The sequence below is a fragment of the Labeo rohita genome, unplaced genomic scaffold, assembly GCF_022985175.1.
Source record: "Labeo rohita strain BAU-BD-2019 unplaced genomic scaffold, IGBB_LRoh.1.0 scaffold_641, whole genome shotgun sequence".
NCBI lineage: Eukaryota > Metazoa > Chordata > Actinopteri > Cypriniformes > Cyprinidae > Labeo > Labeo rohita.
The window spans coordinates 14,556-38,482 of record NW_026129570.1 but is presented as its reverse complement, the minus strand read 5'-3'; the positions used below and the strand labels follow the sequence as shown (position 1 = coordinate 38,482).

The 23,927-nt window shown below is 38.1% G+C and overlaps 1 long non-coding RNA gene across 9 annotated transcripts; it reads right to left on the bottom strand.

Annotated features, from left to right (window-relative positions):
• Positions 1-1,769: 1,769 nt before the first annotated feature.
• On the bottom strand, positions 1,770-23,927 carry LOC127161413 (uncharacterized). Of its 9 annotated transcripts, none has more exons than XR_007827034.1 (10): positions 23,063-23,927; positions 15,125-15,231; positions 13,327-13,526; positions 13,201-13,241; positions 12,062-12,136; positions 8,374-8,448; positions 7,716-7,788; positions 2,532-2,597; positions 2,264-2,338; positions 1,770-1,856 (listed from the first exon to the last, which is right to left on the bottom strand). It is a non-coding gene; the product is annotated as an uncharacterized LOC127161413 (long non-coding RNA). The 9 variants fall into 9 exon arrangements; XR_007827029.1 differs by lacking the exon at positions 23,063-23,927 and adding an exon at positions 16,542-16,718 and having other exon boundaries at positions 13,327-13,542; XR_007827030.1 differs by lacking the exon at positions 23,063-23,927 and adding an exon at positions 16,542-16,718 and having other exon boundaries at positions 2,264-2,334; positions 2,519-2,597.

Genomic DNA, 23,927 nt, shown 5'->3' with positions numbered 1-23,927 from the left:
AATTTGATCCCATAAACAAGGCACCTAACTTTAGCGATGCAGTGCAGATGCCTCAGAAACTTGCCGCAGTATAAACACAGCATAGAGTGGCCACGTCGCCTTAACGCGCCGCAGACTTGTGCAGTGAAAATGGTATTTTCATCATACAGTACGGTGTGGTTAGATTAACTGATTCTAACGGGTGTTATATTATATTAGCATTGCACAGTCATTAGGATAACAGAGGTAGTAAAACATGGTTCAGTCTGAATTAAATACGATATATCAGAATCGGTCTGTATATAGTAAACATAAACATTCACCTCACTAACATCTATATGCCTTAATTAGAATTACGATGCAATCAAATGGCGCTAAACATATGCACGTGAATTATACGGGCATTGCTTCTCCACATTCAATATGAACTGAACTACAACATGAACTGATGTCAACGATCAGACATACAGAGGTAACATTATTGCAATATAAAGGGTAAAGAAAGATACATTCATTTACATTCAGGTACGCACATTTACCACTCACTGAACATAGCAGAGAATAAAACCGAAAGTAAACTTGAACCTCTCTGGCAGAACTACCGTCAGCACTCCGTACACGCACAACTAAGTCACATGCCCAATAGCAAGTCTACCTTTACAAAACGAATAAGGAATTTAGTACATAGATAATTAAATAAATTAGCACGATAGTATTGTGTGTCGGCGACCTCTCAGGCTGACGATAGGACGATATGAAAATTGAGCATATTGCCCAACACTAGGGCTGCTCGATTTTGACAAAAATCATAATCACGATTATTTTGGTCAATATTGTAATCACGATTATTTAACACGATTGTGACAGGGTCCAAAACTTTATATTAGTGATTAATTTAAAGATAGCAATACAGCAGAAAAAAAAACAGTGCTTTAAAAAAATACTGAATACTTTTATGCAAGTCTAAAGTAGTCTAACAATACTACAGAAATTGAATGTAATTATTTGAATGTAAAATAAAACGGCGTCTTTACTGTAATAGTTAAACATGCTTTGTTTCTGATTAAAACTACAAGCGTCATTCATTCAAGAGCACATTACTGACTAGCGTTTACATGAACAATCACCAAGCGCCTCATTTTGAAATATTTTTGCATGTATTTGATGTATTTGCACGTATTTGTTTAGGCGCGCACCTTAAAAGATAACTTTACATGTCCGTGTTCTGCTCCGTCTCTGAGCGCAAACACAGAACAGCACAGCATAAGTTTTCTTATGTGCTTTTAAAAACACGACATCAAAGAAACATTAATAAATCAAGCACGTCCCGTTTTATGTAAGTCACGTGATTTTGCTGATTTGCATGTGAAATTAGGCTTTTATGAAGGAGCGAAATAATCGTTTCATCTCGATTACTGCATTTTCATGATCGTTTGAAGCAGAAATCGAAATTGAAACTGAATTTCGATTAATTACACAGCCCTACCCAACACTAGTTTGAGTATAATTTTATTCTACCTTTATACACAATTTGATTTCATTAACTCAAATTTACCCTGATATTACACATTGATTACTGCACATAAGGTACAAAAACCAATGGAAAATCAACTGTACTTGGTAGGCATTAGAACAAGCAAATTTGAGATTCTGGTTACCACAATTAAAATGTACACTATAGCACTGACCAATGCTTATATGATTGTTTTTCTTCAGAAGACTAGGATTAAACTGCACGATTCATATGCTTATGCATAACCTCATAATTACACAAATTCCAAAAGCAACTTACCTACTACTTACTAACCCATCTTTCTTAGCTCCTGAACGCATGTCTCAGCCAAACCATCATGAACACGGCTGGTGTGTTGATCAACCTAATGCACAAGGTAAAAGAACATAATCAGGGATAAAGTAAATCTGAAACATTCACAGCATTCAAATAAATCTAAAACTAAAAATCCATGTTCAATCTATAGAACACAGCTTTTCTGTTCCAAGGCCCTCAGGGGACCACCAAGGAAGAGCCCACAGTAAGTTAACGGTGCATAAATCCACTTCAGTAAATGTTAAAATCTGACACCCCTCACAAATTGTTTTATTTAAAAATTAATGTTTTTACTATTATTGGACATTATATACACATGCACTGCAGACACAAAAGTAAAATGCCGACCCTAATCAAAATTATTCCCTCTAGTTAATATCGATGCTGAAATGTGTGTCACAGAGTGTGCAGCAGGCCTTAGTTTGTTAATTTGTAAATGTAATGAGTGTAACTTACCCACTCCACCTTTTTCAGCTCCAGTGGGCATCTCTCAGGTGGACCATCACAGAGACGGCTGGAGTGCTCCTCTACCTGACACACAAGGTACAAGAGAATTAGTTAGAACAAGGAGATGAAAATGAGGAAAACTTAGATGCAAGCCACTGGGATAAATCTAAATTATCCACCCTAGTTAATATGAATGCTGAAATGGGTGTTGCTGAATGGGTATTAGGCTTTAGTTTGTAAATTTGCCAATGTAACAAGTGCAACTTAACCACTCCACCTTTCTCAGCTCCAGTGGGCATCTCCCAGGTAGACAATCACGGAGACGGCTGGAGTGCTCATCCAACTAACACACAAGGTACAAGAAAATTAATTGGAGCACGGAGGAGAAAACACTTTATTCACAGCCCTTTACACAATCTAAAACTGAATAATAAAATTTTTTCTTCAATCCATAGAGCCCACCTTTACTGTCTTGAGACCCTCAGGAGACCACCAAGGAAGAACACTGAGTAAGTCCACCAAAGATTTAGAATGACCAATGGATAACCAGTTAAAGTATCTAAAGCCAATTTATTTCTTACATCAAAACTTACCTTTAAATGTGCCTGGCCGTGACGTTTTGAGTCCAAAATATGTAATAATAGCGCACATTATTCTTTGTCAATTTTAGCCAAATGGTGAATCAGTTATTTGAACCAGTTTATTCCCACCTAAAGTACTGCATGTTCATCAAGTTCATTTAACTTTTTCACTTAAATGGTATCTTTTAAAAGACTCACACCAGGGGTGTCCAGTCCTGTTCATGGAGGGTTTAGCTCCAACCCCAATTAAACACATATATCAGCTAATCAATGTCTTGGTAGGTATTGTATACTAGAAACTTCCAGGCAAAAGTATTGGCAAGTTTGAGCAGAACGTCTAGGTTACGAACGTAATCCTCGTTCCCTGAAGGAGGGAACGGAGACGTTACATATAGGAACTCGCCTGAGAGACCAATCATCTCTGAGCCTTATTCAAAAGGCCAATGAACATTGGCGAGTAGTATTTGCATGCCGAGCCACTCCCCCGTACATACGGGTATATAAGATGGCGGCAGGCAACCACTCATTCAGGTTTTCGCTGAGGAGCCGAGCCGCAGCCCGGCGTCAGTGCGACGTCAGGTCGTGGCAGGGGATGTAACGTCTCCGTTCCCTCCTTCAGGGAACAAGGGGTACGTTCGTAACCTAGACGTTCCCCTTCAGTCGTTTATTATAACGTTACATATGGGAACAGACCCATGGAACAGGCCACGATCCAGACGCCGCGTTACGCACAGACCCACGTGCTGACAGGCGGACGTGTCAGCAGACGGATATGAACGTAACCATCCCAACGCCCTGAGGGCCGATAGAGGGGCCCCACAGGGATGCCAGTTGTTACTGAAGCAGGAGTTGGGGGGGCGGAGCACATGAGATCTCTACATGTGGAATGAAAGTAATTAAATATATCTATAGCCTTTAGAGATATATGAGGGAAACATCGGCCTTCTGGCTGACTGTGGAAAAATACTGAGACATGTTGCCACAACCTGCTGGGCGAAGGAGACCCAGCCGGAGCACAGTCAGGCACTACTCTGCAGCTAGGCCTGACTGCGGGGCATGGAGGACCCAAGGTTCACCGGGGGGAACAACTGAGGGATATAGCACACGGATCCCGTAGGAGTGGCGCAGCAAGCCGACACGGGAGGACACGGCCTCGACGCGAAGGTTGTAGAATCTAGCGAAGGTATTAGGTGTCGCCCAGCCCGCAGCTCTACAGATATCTGCTAGTGAGGTGCCATGAGCCAACGCATAGGATGAGGCAACACTCTGTGTGGAGTGGGCACGAACACCTAAGGGGCATGGCTCTCCCTGGTTTTGGTACGACAGGGAGATGGCATCTACCACCCAATAGGCCAACCTCTGTTTGGAGACAGCATTCCCTTTCTGCTGACCTCCAAAGCAGACAAAGAGCTGCTCGGTGCGTCTGAAGTGCCGAGTGTGGTCCACGTATATACGTAAGGCGCGAACTGGACACAGCAGCACAGAGGCTGGGTCTGCCTCCTCCAGGGGCAGAGCTTGCAGGTTCAACACCTGATCGCGGAAAGGTGTGGTGGGAACCTTGGGCACATAACCGGGCCGGGGTCTCAGAATGACGTGAGAATCGCCGGGCCCGAATTCCAGGCATGTTTCGTCGACAGAGAAAGCTTGTAGGTCCCCTACCCTCTTGATGGAGGCCAGTGCGGTTAGGAGCGCTGTCTTAAGTGACAGATGTTTTAGCTCTACTGACGCAAGTGGCTCAAATGGGGCCTCCCGTAGGCCCTGGAGGACGACGGAGAGGTCCCAAGAGGGTACGGGGTGTGGTCTGTGGGGGATTAACCCTTCTCGCACCCCTAAGGAACCTCACGATCAGTTGGTGCTTACCAAGGGATGTTCCATCCACTGCATCGTGGTACGCTGCGATGGCAGCAACATACACTTTGAGAGTCGAAGGGGACAGCCTGCGCTCCAACTTCTCCTGCAGGAAGGAAAGCACTACTGCAATCGGTCATCTCTGTGGGTCCTCTCCGCGAGAGGAAATGTTTTGAGAGGGACCGCTGTCTTGTGTCTGAATAATTCCAGACACTTCAGCACTAACTGTGTATGTTAGCATGCGCTTCGTCGTGAGCATCTTGAACGGCAGCCTGAGAAGGGACCGATTCAGGGCTCGAAGATCCAGAATAGGTCTTAACCCACCGCTCTTCTTGGGCACGATGAAGTAGGGACTGTAAAACCCTGACTTCATCTCGGCTGGAGGGACAGGCTTGATTGTGTCCTTCGCCAGTAGGACTGCAACTTCCGCACAAAGCACAGCGGCATGTGTGTCCGAGTGGACAGAAGTGGAAAGGACGCCTGTGTACCTGGGCGGACGTCTGGAGAACTGAATCGCATAGCCGAGACGTACCGTCCGAATCAACCACTGCAAGGAGCTGGGAAGCTGAAGCCAGGCTCCCAGCCTGGTCGCCAGGGAAATCAAAGGAACCTTGACCGACGTGCCCGCGGTGGGGCAGCCTGTGGGGGGGAAGGGGTAGGGGACTGATCCCAGAAGGAAGAACGTCCTGGAGAAAAGTCTGACTGCACTGGGCAGCGCTTACCGTCTTCCCTGGTTCCCGCGCTGGCGATATCGGGCTCCGAGTCCAGATCTGAGGAGGCAAAGCATCGCTCGAAAAGGGAACTCGGGGCCGGGACCCCAGAGGTGATGAAATTGACTCTTTCTGTGTGAATGTGGGTACCGTCGACCCGTAGGCCGACGGCAGCATTTGAGTACACAGCGGCTCCCAGCCCTCCACCGGGAGTGGGGACGTAGGTGTTGTCATCCCCCAAAGAGCAATCACCTCCACCTCTGGGTTGCCCGCGTCAGGGACGCTTTGCAGCTTTTCTGCCGCAGCCAGCTCGACTTCAAGCTGCCAATCTAGCATCGTGTGCCTCGGCAGGGGACGGAGCTGGTTTTTTAGGGGTCGCAGGGGGGCACCCTCGGCGACGGGCAGGCGGAGGTTGAGGGCCCGGGGATGTGGTGGCACTGTCACGGCGGGGCAGGATGTGTTTTATCGCCTCCGTCTGCCTCTGAACCGCTGGGCAAAGTCCTCGACGGTGTCGCCGAATAGGCCACCCTGGGAGATGGGAGCGTCGAGAAAGCGAGATTGTCGACGTCTGCCATCTGGGCCAAGGTCAGCCATAGGTGTCGCTCCTGGACCACAACTGTGGACATCACCTGGCCAAGGGAACGTGCCGTGACCTTTGTTGCCCTGAGGGCGAAGTCGGTGGCAGCACGGAGTTCCTGCATAACCCCTTGGTCAGGGCCACCCTCGTGCAGATGTTTCAACGCCTGGGCTTGGTAAACTTGCAGGGTAGCCATGGCGTGCAGGGCGGTGGCAGCCTGTCCAGCGGCGTGGTAAGCCCTGCCCGCGAGAGCAGACGAAAGCTTACACGCCCTGGAGGGGAGATGCGGCCGATCCCGCCAGGTGGCAGCGCCCCACGGGCATAAGAGGGGCGCCAACCCACCGAGCCATCTGCTTCACCCTCCGACTCTCCCTCTGATGCTGCAGCAGACATCTCAATCTCCTGTGGAGCGCCAAAGGAGACACTCAGCCCGGTGTGCGGGGAAGCAAACTGCTTTGGCAACTCGACGGAACCACGCAGTGGTGCAGAAGTCCGCGGGGCTTTGCTGGCCACCGGAGCATTCTGCAGTCACCTGGATGTCCCCCAAGTGCCTCGCCGCGGTAGCCGAAAAACCTTGATGGCTCAACGACTTGCCGCGGGAAGACAATGAGGGGAGCCTACTCGCGAACAAGCGACGGGACTTCAAAGTGGCCATGGTCATGCGTTCGCAATGAACACATGAACCATCCGTGAACGCTGCCTCAGCGTGCTCTCAGCCCAGGCACGTGAGGCAGTGATCATGTCCGTCCAGCGAGGCGAGGAAACTACCACATCCGGAAACGCACGGCCGGAAAGACATACCGGGAAAATGTCTTCCACAGCCATGAGAAATTCACTCTTTTAGATCCCGGTTTGCCCAGGGAGGAACCGCGGCACAACAGTGCACTCAAATTGGGTTGCTCGCTGGTGTGCAAAAGGCTTCTTGATGCTGTGAAAACAACAGCCCACAGGATCATGCTGGCAGCTGCCAAATGCTCTTTTAGAAATAGCTCTTTTAGTCTTTGGCAGCACGCCAGAGGAGAGAGTGTAACTCTTTTTTTGTTTAAATCGGGCTCGAAACGAAGGCTCCGAAGCAAAAATCTGAATGAGTGGTTTCCTGCCACCATCTTATATTCCCGTATGTACGGGGGAGTGGCTCGGCATGCAAATACCACTCGCCAATGTTCATTGGCCTTTTGAATAAGGCTCAGAGATTATTGGTCTCTCAGGCGAGTTCCTATATGTAACGTCGTAGTAAACGACTGAAGGGGAACTCTGTATAACATTAGTCCTCCAGGGGTGCGTTTCCCAAAAACATCATTAGCTAACTATGGTCGCAGTTATAAGCATAGTTCAATAAATAGTTCATAGTTCTAACGAACAATAGCATCACAAAGTTGCGTGGCTGGAATGACAACCCTCGCCCTGTGGTTAGAAGCATAATTTCTTGTTTGTATGACATGTGGACTTTATAAATCCTTATCTTGAGCAAAATAATTTGCCACTGACCAAAGTGAATAAACAACAAATTTGCAACAATATGGTTTCAGGAAACAGTCATGACTACCTAATTGATTTCAGTTATGAAGTTGTATCTGAGTGATGATTTACATTTACTGACTTTTTCTACTGGATGGCATTGATGCCATTATTTTATTTTTTAAAAAAAGGAATTGAATACATATATTATTCTTTTTTATAATTTTCTGAAAATTGCTATAATTTTATTTGTGCATTTACTTGTCTCAGTAACTAGCAAATCTTACCCACTTTATCTTTCTCAGCTCAAGTAGGCATCTCTCAGGCAGACCATCACAGCTGGGGTGTATATCCACCTAACTGTACACAAGGTACAGTACAAGAGCATCAATTAGAGTTAGACCTAAGAAGTGTTGGGTAAGCTAATTTCAAAAAAAGTAATTAATTACCAAATACATCATCTATTTTGTACTTTTCAGACAGTAATTAGTACTCAATAAGTAACTTAATTATTCAAATCATTAATTAGGCTACATCTTAAAATCCCTTTAAACCTTAAAGCAAAGACTATAGAAATTAAACTTTTTATTCTTACAATTTTAGTCAAACATAGCATAGGTTAGCCTCTAGCTGTAATACTCAAACATGTGTATAAAGAATGTAACCTCCTTTAGTTAACAAATAGAATTACTCAAAATATCTTCAAAATATCTGAAAAACAAAACAGCTTAAGAAAAGTTAACCATTACATTTAAGCTTGGCAAGATGTTTAGGAAAAGGCCCACTAGTAAAATCTAATGTTAACTAATTTAAAAAAATTTGAAATTGTTACTTTGGGATGAATCACAATTATGCCCCTAGTTAATATGAATGCTGAAATGTGTGTCACAGAGTGTGCAGCAGGCCTGAGTTTGTTAATTTGTAAATGTAATGAGTGTAACTTACCCACTCCACCTTTTTCAGCACCAGTGGGCATCTCTCAGGTAGACCATCACGGAGACGGCTGGAGTGCTCATCCACCTAACACACAAGGTACAAGAGAATTAGTTAAAACATAGAGGAGGAAACACTTTATTCACAGCCCTTTACACAATCTAAAACTTGATAATATAAGATGCATGATCTGTTTATCTATAGAGCACACCTTTTCTGTCCTGAGACCCTCAGGGGACCACCAAGGAAGAACACAGAGTAAGATAAGAGGGGGAAGGGGGGTCCATGATGGGTGAAAAGGAAGCTGTTAGAAAGTACTATAGTACAATAACCTGCCAAATCAAATTAAACCCATTTAAAATCATATTAAATAGGGATGCAACAGGGCTCTATGCTTACTTTTCTTGTTAGGAGCACTTGGGCACTTAATTCAGAATAAAGCAAGTAACTGTCTTTATGAATGGGAAACTGAATAATTTCACTATATCACTTTAAAGCACGTTCATTCATAATAGAAACACTGCTGTGTTTGAGTGGAGATGTGCAGCGGCTCAGTTGTGACTTGTTTCTACTACTTTTGATGATGAAATCAGACAATAGTGCTTATAGGTACAACAATAAAACAAAAGTGTAATAAAATGTAATAAAAGGTAGAAGAACACTTGTAAATAACAAATCAAAAAACCCATTTAAAATCATTTTAAATAAAACAAACTTTTCTTGAGGCCAAAAAAAAAATAAGTGTTTTAGGAATGGCTAAAATTTCACTAGCTCAAGCATTTCAATAAACAAACTATTGGTGTTGGGGTGGTGTAGGGAGCGGCTCAGTTTTTTGTTTCGATGATGAAATCACAGACAATGTAAATAAAAGTAACGATTCTGTGTCATGGTGATCGGCCAGTATCAATGCTCTGAGCTTATATAACGGATATGTGAGCTCTCTGATGTCAGGCATTCACCACAGCCACCACCATCTGACACACCTCCTCAAGCGCCACCCACTCGTTCACAGGCGTGTGTGTGTGTGTGTGTGAGGGTGTGACATCTGATCACCATTAACCTTTTTTCAGATAAAGTATTAATACAGATGTTGCTTTTGTTTTATTTTTGTTACATTTTTACAGTAAAATTATGTAATGCATGTAATGTAACTATTGTTTTAACAGAGTAATAATTAATCAATAATTAATTAATCAGTGAACATTTCAAAATTGGATTTTTGCCTAAAGGTGTGCAATTTTTTTCAGGGTAATGCGCATGGTGAGCATAGTTCCAGGCAGCTTTTGACCGCATTACATGTCCATATCACTTTGCCAGTTTTTTCAAAGGTCCTTACAGCCTAAAAACAGCAAAATAACCAAAACTGGCCAATGACACTGGCCAAACTAAATGCGGTAAACAAAAGAAAAAAACAACAGATTATTTCCATGTTTTATCCACAAAAATACGTTTTATTATGTACGGAAAGCACATACTATATTTCTCCCACTCTCTTTCCTATGGTGACCGCAAGGGGACCTGTTCAGTTAACTTAAGTTTGTCCTGGCCACGACATTAACTTGTGGGAAAGTCATATTATATCATGGCCACGAGATATTAATTTGTGGGAACATCATATGTTGTGGCTACAAGATCATTTTGTCAAGGTAACGACATCCTTATGTCGTAGCCACGAGATGCTATGATGAGGGAACCACATGCATTTCTTGTGGCCACGAGTTTAATGCGTAAACAAACCTGCGTGACCATAGTAACCTGGAATTATCAGAGATGGATTTAACATTTTATTTTAAATTAAGAAATTATTATAATAGAAAAATACATTTGTAAAAATTATTGTATTAAGAACAGGCGATGATGTCTACGTGAGCCAATTATTATTGGTTATATTTTTATATTTGTTTTTCCCTTCATTTCAATCTCTTCACTTTTAACGCTCTGAATGTAAATGATACTGTAAATGCTCAACATGCCAAGCTTTCTAAATGACTGTTTTTTTTCACTGGAATGCAGTTTTAAGGTTAAATGTAACATTTTATTTTATCTAATGAATAGACTAGTCAGTAAAAATATAGTGTTTCATTGACGAGTGAGTCATTCACATAGTTTCATTTGTAAATCATTTATAGTCACACACGGGCATAAATGCAATCATAAAGTCAAAACTTTATTGGCATAACTGTCAAGCGTTTACAGTATTTGCGAAATATATGGTAGCAAATACTAGCATATAAAAAATGGTTAGGAAAAGCAATACCCAAATATAAAAATATAGCCCTTAGTCACTTATTTATTATTATGTTATTATTTTAATAACTGGTTAGGACTATATTTTGTTAATGCCTGACAATTATGCCAATAGGTTTTGACTACTAATATTAATAATAATAATAATAATAATAATAAGATGATGACCAGTTATTAGACTTACAAGACTGTGGGATGGATAAAAATGTTTCTTGTAGGCCTATTTTATTTGATGTACTTTATGTAATATTTATTCATGATAAACGTCTTTCGAACGCATCACGCATAAACAGCATTGTCTATTGTTAATATAATAATGCATTCATTACTATAATAATTAATATAATAATTTCTTAATTTAAAATAAAATGATGATAAATCCATCTCTGATAATCCCAGGTTACTATGGTCTTGCAGGTTTGTTTACGCATTAAACTTATGGCCACAAAAAATGCATGTCGTTCCATCAACATACCATCTCGTAGATATGACATAAGGATATCTTTACCTCGACCAAATGATCAAATGGCCCTGACAAAATTAAGTGAACAGGTTCCCTCAAGGTCACCGTACTTTCCCCTACAGATGCACACACATAATAATATAGATTGCACACACGTTAACATATGCGCTAATGTTGTTAGGGCTGCTCTGACGATTAACAACTTAAACACTACATGACATTTCTCGAAAGCAAGGTAACAACAGCGCTATTCCTGAAGAAAATGTCTTTAAATGTCTTTTAATGTCTTTAAAGCGTTGACAGTTTTTCTTTCATTTAATACTTGGTCACAATCTAGAAAAGATGATGCTGTATTGGCTATGACTAAGTGCAACATAGGCTACTAGATCTTCTGGGGTTTTTCTGTTTGTGTTTTTGTTTTTTGTTCTTTTTGAGTAAAGAAAACGCTGTACTGAATTATTATTATTATTATTATTATTATTGTTATAGGCAAAGTAAAATAAATAAATAAAGTTATTAATCATAGGCCTATTTTTTTCTACTCAAACCTGTTTTGGAATAATACAGAGGAACACAGGAACACAAACATGCAAAAAAACAATTCTGCCTGTAGAGAACCAATCAATATATATATATATATATATATATATATATATATATATATAACCAATCAATATATATATATATATATATTTTATTTATTTTATTTTATTTTTTTTCATTTTTGAGCCCTGAAATATATAATTGACCAAGATCAGTATCGTATCAGCCAAAAAAAAAAAAATCCTTGGTGCATCGCTAGTTTTTTATGCATTCCCCCAGTTGCACAAACAGGGCTTAAGACTAGTCCTAGACTAAAATGTACATCTGAGCTGTTTCAACTAAAAGAAACTTGCACTGACTGATCTTTAAATATATTAGTGCCTTTGTTTTCGTCTTTAGATGCACACCAGTAATGATTTTTCTATGGTACATTTATAAAAATCTTACCCACTTCACCTTTCTCAGCTCCAGTGGGCATCTCTCAGGCAGACCATCATGGAGAAGGCTGGAGTGCTCATCCAACTAACACACAAGGTACAAGAGAATTAATTAGAGCACGGAGGAGAAAAGACTTTATTCACAGCCCTTTACACAATCTAAACTGAATAATAAAATTTTTTCTTCAATCCATAGAGCCCACCTTTACTGTTTTGAGACCCTCAGCAGACCACCAAGGAAGAACACAGAGTAAGTTACCTATTTTTTTTTTTAAAGGGGTCCATTAATTACCATTTCACTTTTTTAACTTTAGTTAGTGTGTAATGTGGCTGTTTGAGCATAAACGATATCTGCAAAGTTATGACGTTTAAAAGTTCACTACAAAGGGAGAAATTTTATTTTACAGAATTTGCTTTTTAAGGCTTACAACAAATGGCTGGTAGGGACTACAACAAGCTACTTCCTGGTACTTTGTACTACGTACAAAGTTATTTTTTTAATTCCACCAGCCAACTTTGAATGTTGCCATTTATGTGACCAGTGTAATCTATTCTACAATTATAGCTTTTGTGCTCATTTAGCTACATGCACACTAAATATGGTTTGATTTGGCCACTGCCCAGGTGAAAAAAGTTCCATAATGTACATAGGGCATAATCAGGGGTGCACATAAGTTTTTTTTTTTTTTAAGCCAGCTTACATAGGTTCTGCTTGATCGTCTTCATCAAAATTCTTTGGGTCTGACTCAGGCTCAAATTTATATGGCAATACTGATGCCATTGTTAACAATACACCGGGAGGGCATGCAACTACTTATAGTAAGAGACGTGACGTTTCTGGACAATGTGCACTAGGCGGTTAGTAAATCACAACACACTGGGCCAGCTAACCAATCTGAGCCCATTGTGTATTTCTGAGGGATGAAATCAGGAAGTCAACAGACCATTTTTAGGAGAACTGAGAAGCTGTACAGAATAAAGATAAATGTGAAAAACAGTGTACCCTATAAACAGTCAAGTCTTTGAAAAAAGCCGGTAGACCACCCCTTTAAGTAATGTTATGAAAACCATTATCATTAGCTTCTGTCAAGGTAGATGCATGTGAAAGTACATCAAACATTTAAAACTTTACAGTAAATTTATACTTACAGGTACTTCTGGTGTGAGACAGGAAAATCCAGTCTCGAGTTCTGTCCCAAATCAATGCACACGTATGTTATTTATCAATTTAAATAATCAGCAAAATGCATTATTTCATTCATCAAAGCTACATACCAAATTAAATTATCTTCTGTATTACAGCTGTAGAAAGGATCATTCTGGAAACACTAGAGAAAATGGACATGAAGATAAATCATCTTAGTTCATTGGTCCAGTCTCTAGTGGGAAACAGGCGTGTTGTACCCCAAATGCAGATGGATGAAGAGGAAGAAGGCAGTGTCTTTCCTATAGCATCTACAGAGGATCTAGATAGGCTGGAACAAAGATTATCTGATAGAGGGTTTATGAAGAGAATGGTAAGAATCACTGAAATTGTCAAACCTACAACAACTAACAAAATGTAAACAACTGTGTTTGTGCATAACTGTATGTGTAAATGTTTACAAACTACCTTTGAAATGTTTTTGAAAGAAGTCTCTAATGTTCACTAAATCTCCATTTGCAAATATAAGAAAAAAAACCCCTAAATATATATTTAAATATATTTTTTTAACTATATATATACTGTGAAATATTACAACATTCATTTTATTTTTAGATATTTTAAGTAGCTCATTACATTAGCCTCCAGTGTCAAACGACCATTCAAAAATCATAATTTACTGATTTCTGCTCAGTTATTAGGAATTATTACTTGATAAAGGTTCAATTGCCTTATGTTTCTTTCCAGGATTCTTTGATAATTAGAAATAATGCTGATTTGCAGGTTATGTTGGGGGCTCTGTGGTTTCAGCCTTGAATGTGTATGAATTATTATTATCATCAATAAAACAATAAATATAAAGTCACCATTTTATTAACCAACTACAAAATATTTATTATTTAAAAAAAAAAACATCAAATAGTCTCTTTTCAAAATTATTTAAAAATTCCAAAAAACATAATACCACAATAGGGCAGTCATTAGAGTCCAAAAACAAATGGCACATGACCAAGTGAAGACCAATAAATGAATCATATATTAATGTTTTTGAAATTGTAATTTTAGTATAGGGATACTGAAATGCACTTTTGAGTTGTTGTCAGGTTATGTGTGAGTGTGCATTTTTTTTTTTTTTTTTTTATTCTTACCACCACAGTAAAAAACTTGGTTTTTATAGAAATCTTAAAATATAGTAGTCAACTTTTAAAGTGGATCAAGAAAGTTAATTAAAGTTGTCCTTAAAACAAGAACGGCTATTGTTTTGGTTTTAGGACAACTTTGATTAAATGTTTTGATCCACTTCAAATGTTGACTACTGTAGATATTATATACAAAAAGGCAAATAAAAATGTATCTACATTTTAAGTGTTATAAATTATATGCCCAATTATATTTATTATGCTTGAGTTTGAGATTTGCAATTTCTGCGGGTTTACATTTTACATGCAAGCTGTCACTGTTTTCGTGAACTTGTACTGTTTTGTCAAACCACAATTTTATCACATAAAAGTGTTGCACAGGACATGTCTCAGTTACTTACTTGTTTCATTATTTTACTCATTTTAATCTGCTATTGCTTTAGAATTAGAGTGTCTCAATAGATGTTTAATAAAATAAATAATAAATGTTTGTTAAGCAGCAAATCAGCATGTTAGAATGATTTCTGAAGGATGTGACACTGAAGACTGGAGTAATGATGCTGAAAATTCAGCTTTACATCACAAAAACAAACCAGATTTTAAAACAGAAAAGTTCCAATAAATAATTTTATAATATTGCTGTTATACTGTATTTTCAATCAAATAAATCATCTTCAGTGAACATAAGAGGCTTCTTTCAAAAACATTCAAATCTGAATTATTCCAAACTTCTAACGAAGTGTATAGAATACAGGTCAATGTAATGCTAAAATAGTACTTCAAAATTTACTTGTTGAAGGTGAACAGATTATCCATCAGTGGCGGGCCGAACATGAAGAAAACTGTATGGAGGATTTGCTCCAAATTGTTCTCCACTGACGTCGCCCGGCAATTGAACTGGTGCGGGAGGGGAGACAAGCGAGGGATCAGAAAATCTAACATCGGAGCGCTCATATTAGGTAAGTTCTATAATGTTGTACAAATATACTGCTTAAAAAAATAAAGGGAACACTATTCTGTACATTGTTGGTTAAGTGTTCCCTTTATTTTTTTGAGCAGTATACAAGCAACATAATTAACCCTTTCATGCATGAATTATAGAAAACATTATCTAGTTTTTTTATGATTCTTTATTATTTTAATATGATGCTAAAATTGAAATCCATTTTTTTTTTTTTTTATAAAATTCAGTCTTATTAAAAAATAGTTACTTGTCCACGTATGTGGACACTATGCAACAAAGGAGTAAAATGGGACATAAAGCCACAGCTGACAATATGTAATATTGTGTTTTTTTAATGGCATGTTATGCTAGTTATATCAGTTTAGTTATTAAAAACAATATTACAATATAACAACAATAAAATGCATATTGTAGGAACAATAACAGTTACATATATGCTATTAGCAATATAGGCAAATCATAAAAATCAAATCAAAAATTGCTGATATTAAGAACTTATTATTTTTTCATCCTTATCTTACTTCCACTGTCCTCTGGGATATTCTCTATTACTCTGACTCTGACTCCTTGACCTGTGCTGTACCTGTTTGGCAGGCAAAATGCAAATTTGTCTCCATATATATATTTGTGTAAAGTTGCCATTTAATGTAATAATAATTAATTTTATGTTGATATATTTGTTATATCACAGTATAATACAATTTATAGCATCTCTGGAAAAAAAAGAGAATAGATATAGCAGATTACAGAAATCAGACTTTATGGAATCTGACTCCACTGTTGCATGACCTGCACATGTGGACAGTTGGTTTTTGGTGAATAAAAACTAGATTTTACTCAAAAATTTAGTTTATAAAATACTAACATATTACTCTAAATGGAGTTAAATAACTGTCCACAAATGTGGACACCATGCATAAAAGGCTTAATGGCGGAGCTGTTATTACAGAATTAGTCAAGTACTGCAATGATTTATAACAGGGTTCAAACTGGTCAAATAACGTGGCATCAGCCGTGTTCAGAAATATTTAGAAATGCTAATAACTTAAGAACTTAAATGAGATTTAAAACATCAGTTAGAAATTTAGTTGCAACCAAAATGCTCGCTAAACAACGCATGGTCTCCTCGCTAATTAACAAACAAGTGAGAGTCATCGTAAATCAACCGACACAAAAAGAATTTGGAAGTTATTATAAAACCGATCGCAGGCACCGCAAAATTAGTTTTAAAATATGCACCTACCTTAACCAAATCTTCCCTCGCAATTTTCTTGTCTTCTGCTCTGCACTGCACCTGGTTAGGTTGGGGAAGGGTTTTGACTCACCTCAACTCACGTGCGTAGTTCACGTGCGCCCTCTTCTTGTTTATTGGCGGTTGGCAAACTAGCTTTAGGTGTTGTTTATGCTCATTGGATAACTTTGTCTGGTTTATATGGAAGCCCGTTTCCGCCACTAAATAATATATATATATATATATATATATATATATATATATATATATATATATATATATATATATACATATATTGCGACTTTTTATCTCACAATTCTGACTTTTTTTCTCGCAATTGCGACTTTATATCTCCCACTTCTGACTTTATATTATGTCATAAAAACTATATGATTTTCCTGTTATAGAAGATACATGGTGACATTATGTGAGCGAGCTAAGCGACTGTCTGCGCTGCCTTCGCCACAGTCCTGACATAAAGGAGGATCTGCACGTTTCTGAAGTTATAGAAATACACTGTTTTAAGTATTTTGATGTAATGCTTTCAATTGTTGCAGTATATTTATTAGGATTAATCTGTCTACAATAACTGCACTGGGACCCAGACGATATGACTAATTTAAGATGATCAGATTAAAACTGTTATTTCTGAATAATCGACTCTGGACTTGGGATATTATTTGATTTAACAGCAAATCGAAATACTCATAGAAAGAAATAAAAGAAAAATGACAAACAGTTTGATTGTATTATGATGGTGATGATGATGATGATAATGATGATTTCGTTCTGTTTGAAAAATGGAAAAAAAGAAATTAAGCCAGATTTTTCCTATTTTTTGATCATGTGTAAAAAGAGAGTGCATGCTTTAATATTTGTGCGTGGGCGGTCCTAAAAAGCCACTTTTCAACTGATTTTACGTTACAAATTGCTTTTATAAAAATACAGGGTGTGCTTTCGCAACTTATGTCTATACTGCCCTGCAAAGGCAAAAGACCTTAACTTGGATTTTGGTCAAAAATGAGTTATTGATATTTTTGGGACATTCAAGACATCCTTTATCATGTGTATAAGTATCTTGAGTCAATTTAGTTGTTTTTCTGAGAAAATAATGAATTGTCTTAACCGTAACTTCAAAAACCCCTGGAGAAACCAAGGCAAAGCACCTTATATCACAAGTTACCCCTCTTTGACTTTGCTTGGAATGCTCAAATTGAGTTAGGGCGTTCTGCCTTTGTTTAGCCACGTGTCAGTATAAAGTTACAATGCTGACTCTGAGTTATATGGTGTTTTGCCTTTGTTTTACTGTCCATTAAAGTCTGCTACGTTTTAATTACAAGGTAACTTCTATCTGATCTGTCACTGAAGCATTAGACAAAAGAATTGGATAGATAGCGATCGGCCAGACAGCTCCATATAATAACGCACTGTACATATTTAGATATTTTGGCAACAATATGTAAATGTGAATAATCTTTAAAGATTTTTTTTTTTTACTTTTTATAATGCAGATTATTCAGCAGGCTGTCACTGCTAGTTGGACACGTGTGGAATCGAATGCCGTAGCACGTAGCACGATCAATTATAAAATCAGTATGCTACGAACAGTTTGCAATTAAATCCATATCCTACCTTTTCTTGTAACCCGATAAAATCAATTCCCAAGCATTCTGGCCATTCCTGCTTGCTGGCATTCACATCAATCCACAAGTCGTTCTTTTAGGTTAGGATATTTCATTCAAGTCAATATAAAAACTATTATGCTATGGCTAGCGTTCTCTTACGTTACGGAACATAGCAAACTGTGGTACGTACTACGAGTACCAGTAGTGGTACTCAGGCTCCCTCTAGTGGTACACAGAGGAAGTTACCGCATTTTGCCGTGGTGTGACTTCTCACTTTTTGCAGACAAATGCAAAGGCAGAGTACACTAACTCCGAAATAGGGGTAAAAATCAAGTTTGAGCTCCAAATTTTTTAATGTAGATAATTTTCATTGCTAAAACATCTAATTGCCAAATTTCCAGTGTCCTACCTATAATTAATTTGGCTGGACAAATAAAAAACTTTAAAGTCATTTTTCTCATTTTCACACTCTAGCGAGTTAAGGTCTTTTGCCTTTGTAGGGCAGTATAGACAGCTTGAAAGGTCTACTTCAATTAAACAATGGAAAACAAAATTGTGTTTATTTAATTCGTATAAATCAAACTAGAGGTAGTGTACAGTCTTTCCCGTGTAAGTTCATTATCTGTAACCTATTGTGCTTACACCCAGACCCAGCGCAGTCTATTCCCACAGTATAAAGTCTGGAATTCAACCCAGAAGAACAACCCGATGCGCGGCTTGATTCAGCTAAAGATATCATTTAGTAATATATAATAAATAACACATAATTTATATATAACCACACTAAGTATCAAGGCCACCCACACATGTTAAACAAACATTAAAGCAATAAGCTCATTTGTTTTACCCACGAACAAAAATGTTAATTTTCGTTTTTCCGTTTCTCAAACAAAACGAAACAACAACAACAACAACAATAATAATAAGCTATTATTATTATTATTATTATTATTATTATTATAAAAAATATCTTTATTTCTTTCAGCTGGTATTTCGACATCAAACTTAAGTGTTCCAAATAACTATTCCAAGCCCAGAGTCGATTTTTCCGAAATGTTGATAATCTTGAATGAGATTTTATAATAAAAATAATAATAATAATAATAATAGTAGTAGTAGTAGTAGTAGTAGTAGTAGTATGATTAGCCTATTATTATTATTATTATTATTATTATTATTATTTCGTTTTGTTTATGTCTATAGACATAAGTTGCGAAAGCACCCCTGTATTTTTATAAAAGCAATTTGTAACGTTGTTGTTGTTGTTGTTTACTGTGGACGTACATAAAATAAAGCAGACATTTATATTATCACAATGGGCCGGTGCCGCCGACCCGAGAAATGCAGTGTTGCGCTTTATATGAGATGTATGTTTGCAAGAAACATAGCCTATGTAACAGCCAGCCATTATGAAGAAACGTTATTGTGACTAATTTGCAGAGCGGTACATCAGACGAACATTTATTCTGCATGATGGGACAGACAGTAAAGTCAGGTTAAGTTGAAAAGTGGCTTTTCAGGACCGTCCACGCACAAATATTAAAGCATAAGCTCTCTTTTTACCCATGATCAAAAAATAGGAAAAATCTGGGTTAATTTTTTTTTTTTTTTTTTTTTTTTTTTTTTTTCATTTTTCAAACAGAACGAAATCGTCATCATCATCATCACCATCATAATATAATCAAACCGTTTGTCATTTTTCTTTTATTTCTTTCTGTTAGTATTTCGATTTGCTGTTAAATCAAACTTATGCCATCCAAATAATATCCCAAGTCCAGAGTCGATTATTCAGAAATAACAGTTTTGATCTGATCATCTTAAATGAGTCATATTGTCTGGGTCCCAGTGCAGTTATTGTAGGCAGATTAATCCTAATAAATACACCGCTACAATTGAAAGCATTACATTAAAATACTTAAAACAGTGTATTTTTATAACTTCAGCAACGTGCAGATCCACCTTTATGTCGGGACTGTGGCGAAGGCAGCGCGGACAATCTTTGCGCGGACTTTTTTCTCGCAATTGCGACTTTATATCTCGCAATTCTGACTTTATAACTCGCAATTGCGACTTTATATCTCGCAATTCTGAGAAAAAAAGTCAGAATTGTGAGATAAAAAGTCGCAATATATATATATATATATATTTTTTATTTAGTGGCGGAAACGGGCTTCCATAGGTTTATTCAGAAGAACTACATGAAGAAAAAAATATCTGACGTTAGTTAAGTGTAAGTGGGAAAAGATTGGTTTATATTTATTAAATTATTGTAATTGTTTCTTTTAATTTACAGCTTCAGCTATGAGGAATCCAATCCTTCAGTCTCCGACAGAATCAGATGCTGAAAAATTCATCAAAGATTTCCTTCGCTTGGCCCCAGGGAGGATATAATTTTTTGTTATTTGTTATGCATGTATATATGTTATAAATATAAAGTGTATTGTTTTGTCTGTATAGTTTGTTATCTCGTTTTCTCGTTTTTGTATAAATTAATCAAATGTTTGCTTGTTATTAAATGTATTTTTTATAAAAATCAACGAATCTGTGTTTTATTATTAGTTGAGAGTGTGGTTTATTTATTTATTATCATATTTGGTCATTGTAACATGCATTAGGGAGCATTATAGAGGTGCGGAGGGTATTTAATTAAAATAATGAGGGGGGTGTTTTAATAAAACGACGTCTATCCGACATGAACCAGACATTTGGCAGATGTATGAACATCTGATTAACATCGTCTAAAGAGCGGATCAGGGACATTTTAATTCATTTAGGTCTTAAATATGTAACCGAAACCACCAGGATGTAATGCCTAGCTTTTGGCGACGTTAAGATTTAAATAACGACTACGCCACCCCTATATATATACAGGATAGGGGAACCTGCTATATTAAACTCCCGCCCAGGTGGTTCAACTGAAAGAACCTGGAAACCAAAGTGCAATGAAAATCAATTTTATTTCAATAAAACAATATTCGTTAACCAACACTTTAACAGGTATATTATGACTTTTGTCTAGCTTCCAGTCTAAAAATACAGTTGTCCATAAAGGAACCTTCGAAGTAATAAAAATTGGCTAATATGGTACTGGACTACCAAGATTTTTGTATTCAAACAACCACTTGTACTGAAAAAAAGGTTTACACAAAGCCCAAACCAAAAAAAAAAAATCAAATGTACCCAACAAAAATCATTCTACCCAAACACAAAACACCACAAACCAACAAAAGAAAACTTCAGTACATGGAAAGTTCAACAAAACCCTGTCGAGACCATAAGATTCCAATAATATAGCCACTCATTAAACCCAAATGACATACAGCCATAGGGTCACATTAATATGGGCACTCATAGGCTTAAATAGACCTCTATACACCACTGCAATGGATTATCAAATAAACAAAAACCAAAACAAAAAAAGTGGGAAAAGGAAACAGTGGCGCACAGCACGACAATCAGCATAAAACCTCAGCCCATATAATGGACTAAACTGTAGCAGGCAACCACCTCATGGAGGAAAATCAGGCGCAGTGCTAAACTGTAAAGCCAATCACTTCCTTACAGGAAAAGGGACAGGTGCACAACAACTTGAATTAATATCATTGATATTGCTAGCCGGTAGAAGCCAACCACTTCATAGGAGGAGAGGCACAACAATACACAGCAGCTCACTAACAGTATCCAAGATGTTATTCCCCACAAATCATACGCACTCCACACGAGGACGATCGTCAATTTGTCAAAACCACCCGCACACACCTATGCAGCTCTTCGACCCACCATAAAATTCATTAATTAGCAGAGAGCACTTGCACAGTTCTTCCAAGCGCCAACAACGGGGAGTACAGCACCAAGAAACGTGAACAAACGATAGTTTAATAATCGCGAGACTTAAAACCCCCCGCTTGTTGCTTCACCTGCCTGCTTAAAGGCACAGCACACCCATTTCCGGCTACAAATAGGTAGGCTAAGCGTCGTTCTAACATCTGGCACGGACGTCTCGGCGACATCTGCCAGATGAGCAAACGCCCTCTGCCAGACATCTGCCAGATGAAAAAGATGACGTTGCATAGACGTCTCCGCGACGTGTGTGTGCTATCTGGGTACAGTTCATTACTAGGTAGACCTGCCACAAATTTATATATCTCCTAATTTTACAACATGGACTTCTGCTTCAATAGCTACTACAGGCAATCTAGGGTAAAACTATATCTGCACTATAAACCAGCGTGTTGTATATAGAATAATACATGAATTAAAATAAGAAATACCTATTTGCAGTATCAAGCATCAAAACAGACCGTTTTCAATTCAGTTTACAAATGGATGTGTCTCTTGTACGTGTAACTCCTGTTACTGTGAATGTACAGTACAGTAAAACTCTAAGGCTCTAGTAACAGAACTCCCGCCTTCTAAATGACAGTGTAAATAAAAGAGAAGCTGCTGCTAAGTTATACGCTGCTGTTCTGGTAAACACGAGACAAAAAGATATTATACATTAACTGGACCAAACTAAAATTGACGTCGTTTAACGTTATTTGAATAACGTTATATAAAACGTTCCTTTTCTAGCAGCTTCGCCTCAAATGGCTCTTTCAAGTAAAGACCGTTCACTCGTCGCTCATATTTGCGCTCTCATACACATACAACACGACCTTTGGGCGACTACATGGTATTTAATTTTATTCGTCAGCACATTAATAGATGTACTACCATGTAAGTTTAATTCATATTTCCCCTTTAAACGGCATACAATTTCATAGCAGTATTCCTCCTTGCACCGAATATAACCGTGTTTACAGTATACCATGGCAAGTCTTACAATTACTCCATAAAACGACTAGAAACGGCCACATTTTTTTCAAAAGCCTTCTAAAAACACATTTAAAATATATATTAAACACTTACTTTGACACTACTGATGATTGTCGTCCAAACGTTAAGAGCACAGATCCAACCTGCTGCAGATTCAGTCAGCGTTTTCCTCAAGAAGAGTCGATTCCCGCCGGCGCCTTCACCACGCGGGGGGCTTCTCCAATGGCGTTAGTTTTGGCGCATGTTTGGTAAACCAGCGCGTGAAGCTCGTTACCGCCACCTGCTGCTTTGAAATGTCATCGAGTAATATATGAAGACTTTGCTTCCAAAATGCGATAAACGACCTTTTTTTTATTTTTTATTTATTTATTATTATTTTTTTTTTTTACAAAATTGAGTTTCTGCCAAAATCAGTATTGTATCTGGTCGGTATTGAAAAGGCCGTTTTTAATCTTACGCAAAATGCAATATCCGCCGTGTTTTTCTCTCTGAAAATATATATAAAGTGTGTACATGCACACATTTGATCTTACAATGTGTGTACACTAAAGTCCACAGCAACATTAATATTTATAAAAATGGTCTTTAACATGAAAACAGATGTATGCACTTTTGATTATTGAGTGCAGCAGCTTTTTGGAAATTTAAACCATTCTTGCCGCTTGCTGTTCCTGTTCTAAAGTAAATGATTTTGACGTTGACTGCTATATTTTAATGATATTATGTCGTTTTAAGGTGGTAATATGAAACCATTTAGCTGCATACATTTTCATAATCACTTGCAATTTACAGATTTTACAGCTGGAAGAGAGGTGTACACATGTTATAAGCATTTTATAAATGAGCCCAAAAGGTAAAGTACTATAGGATATTCCTGTGATAGTGTACAACAAAAAGTGCTGTAGTAATCCTATCATAATTATCTCTGTTTCAATACTTTTGCATTACCATACAAAAA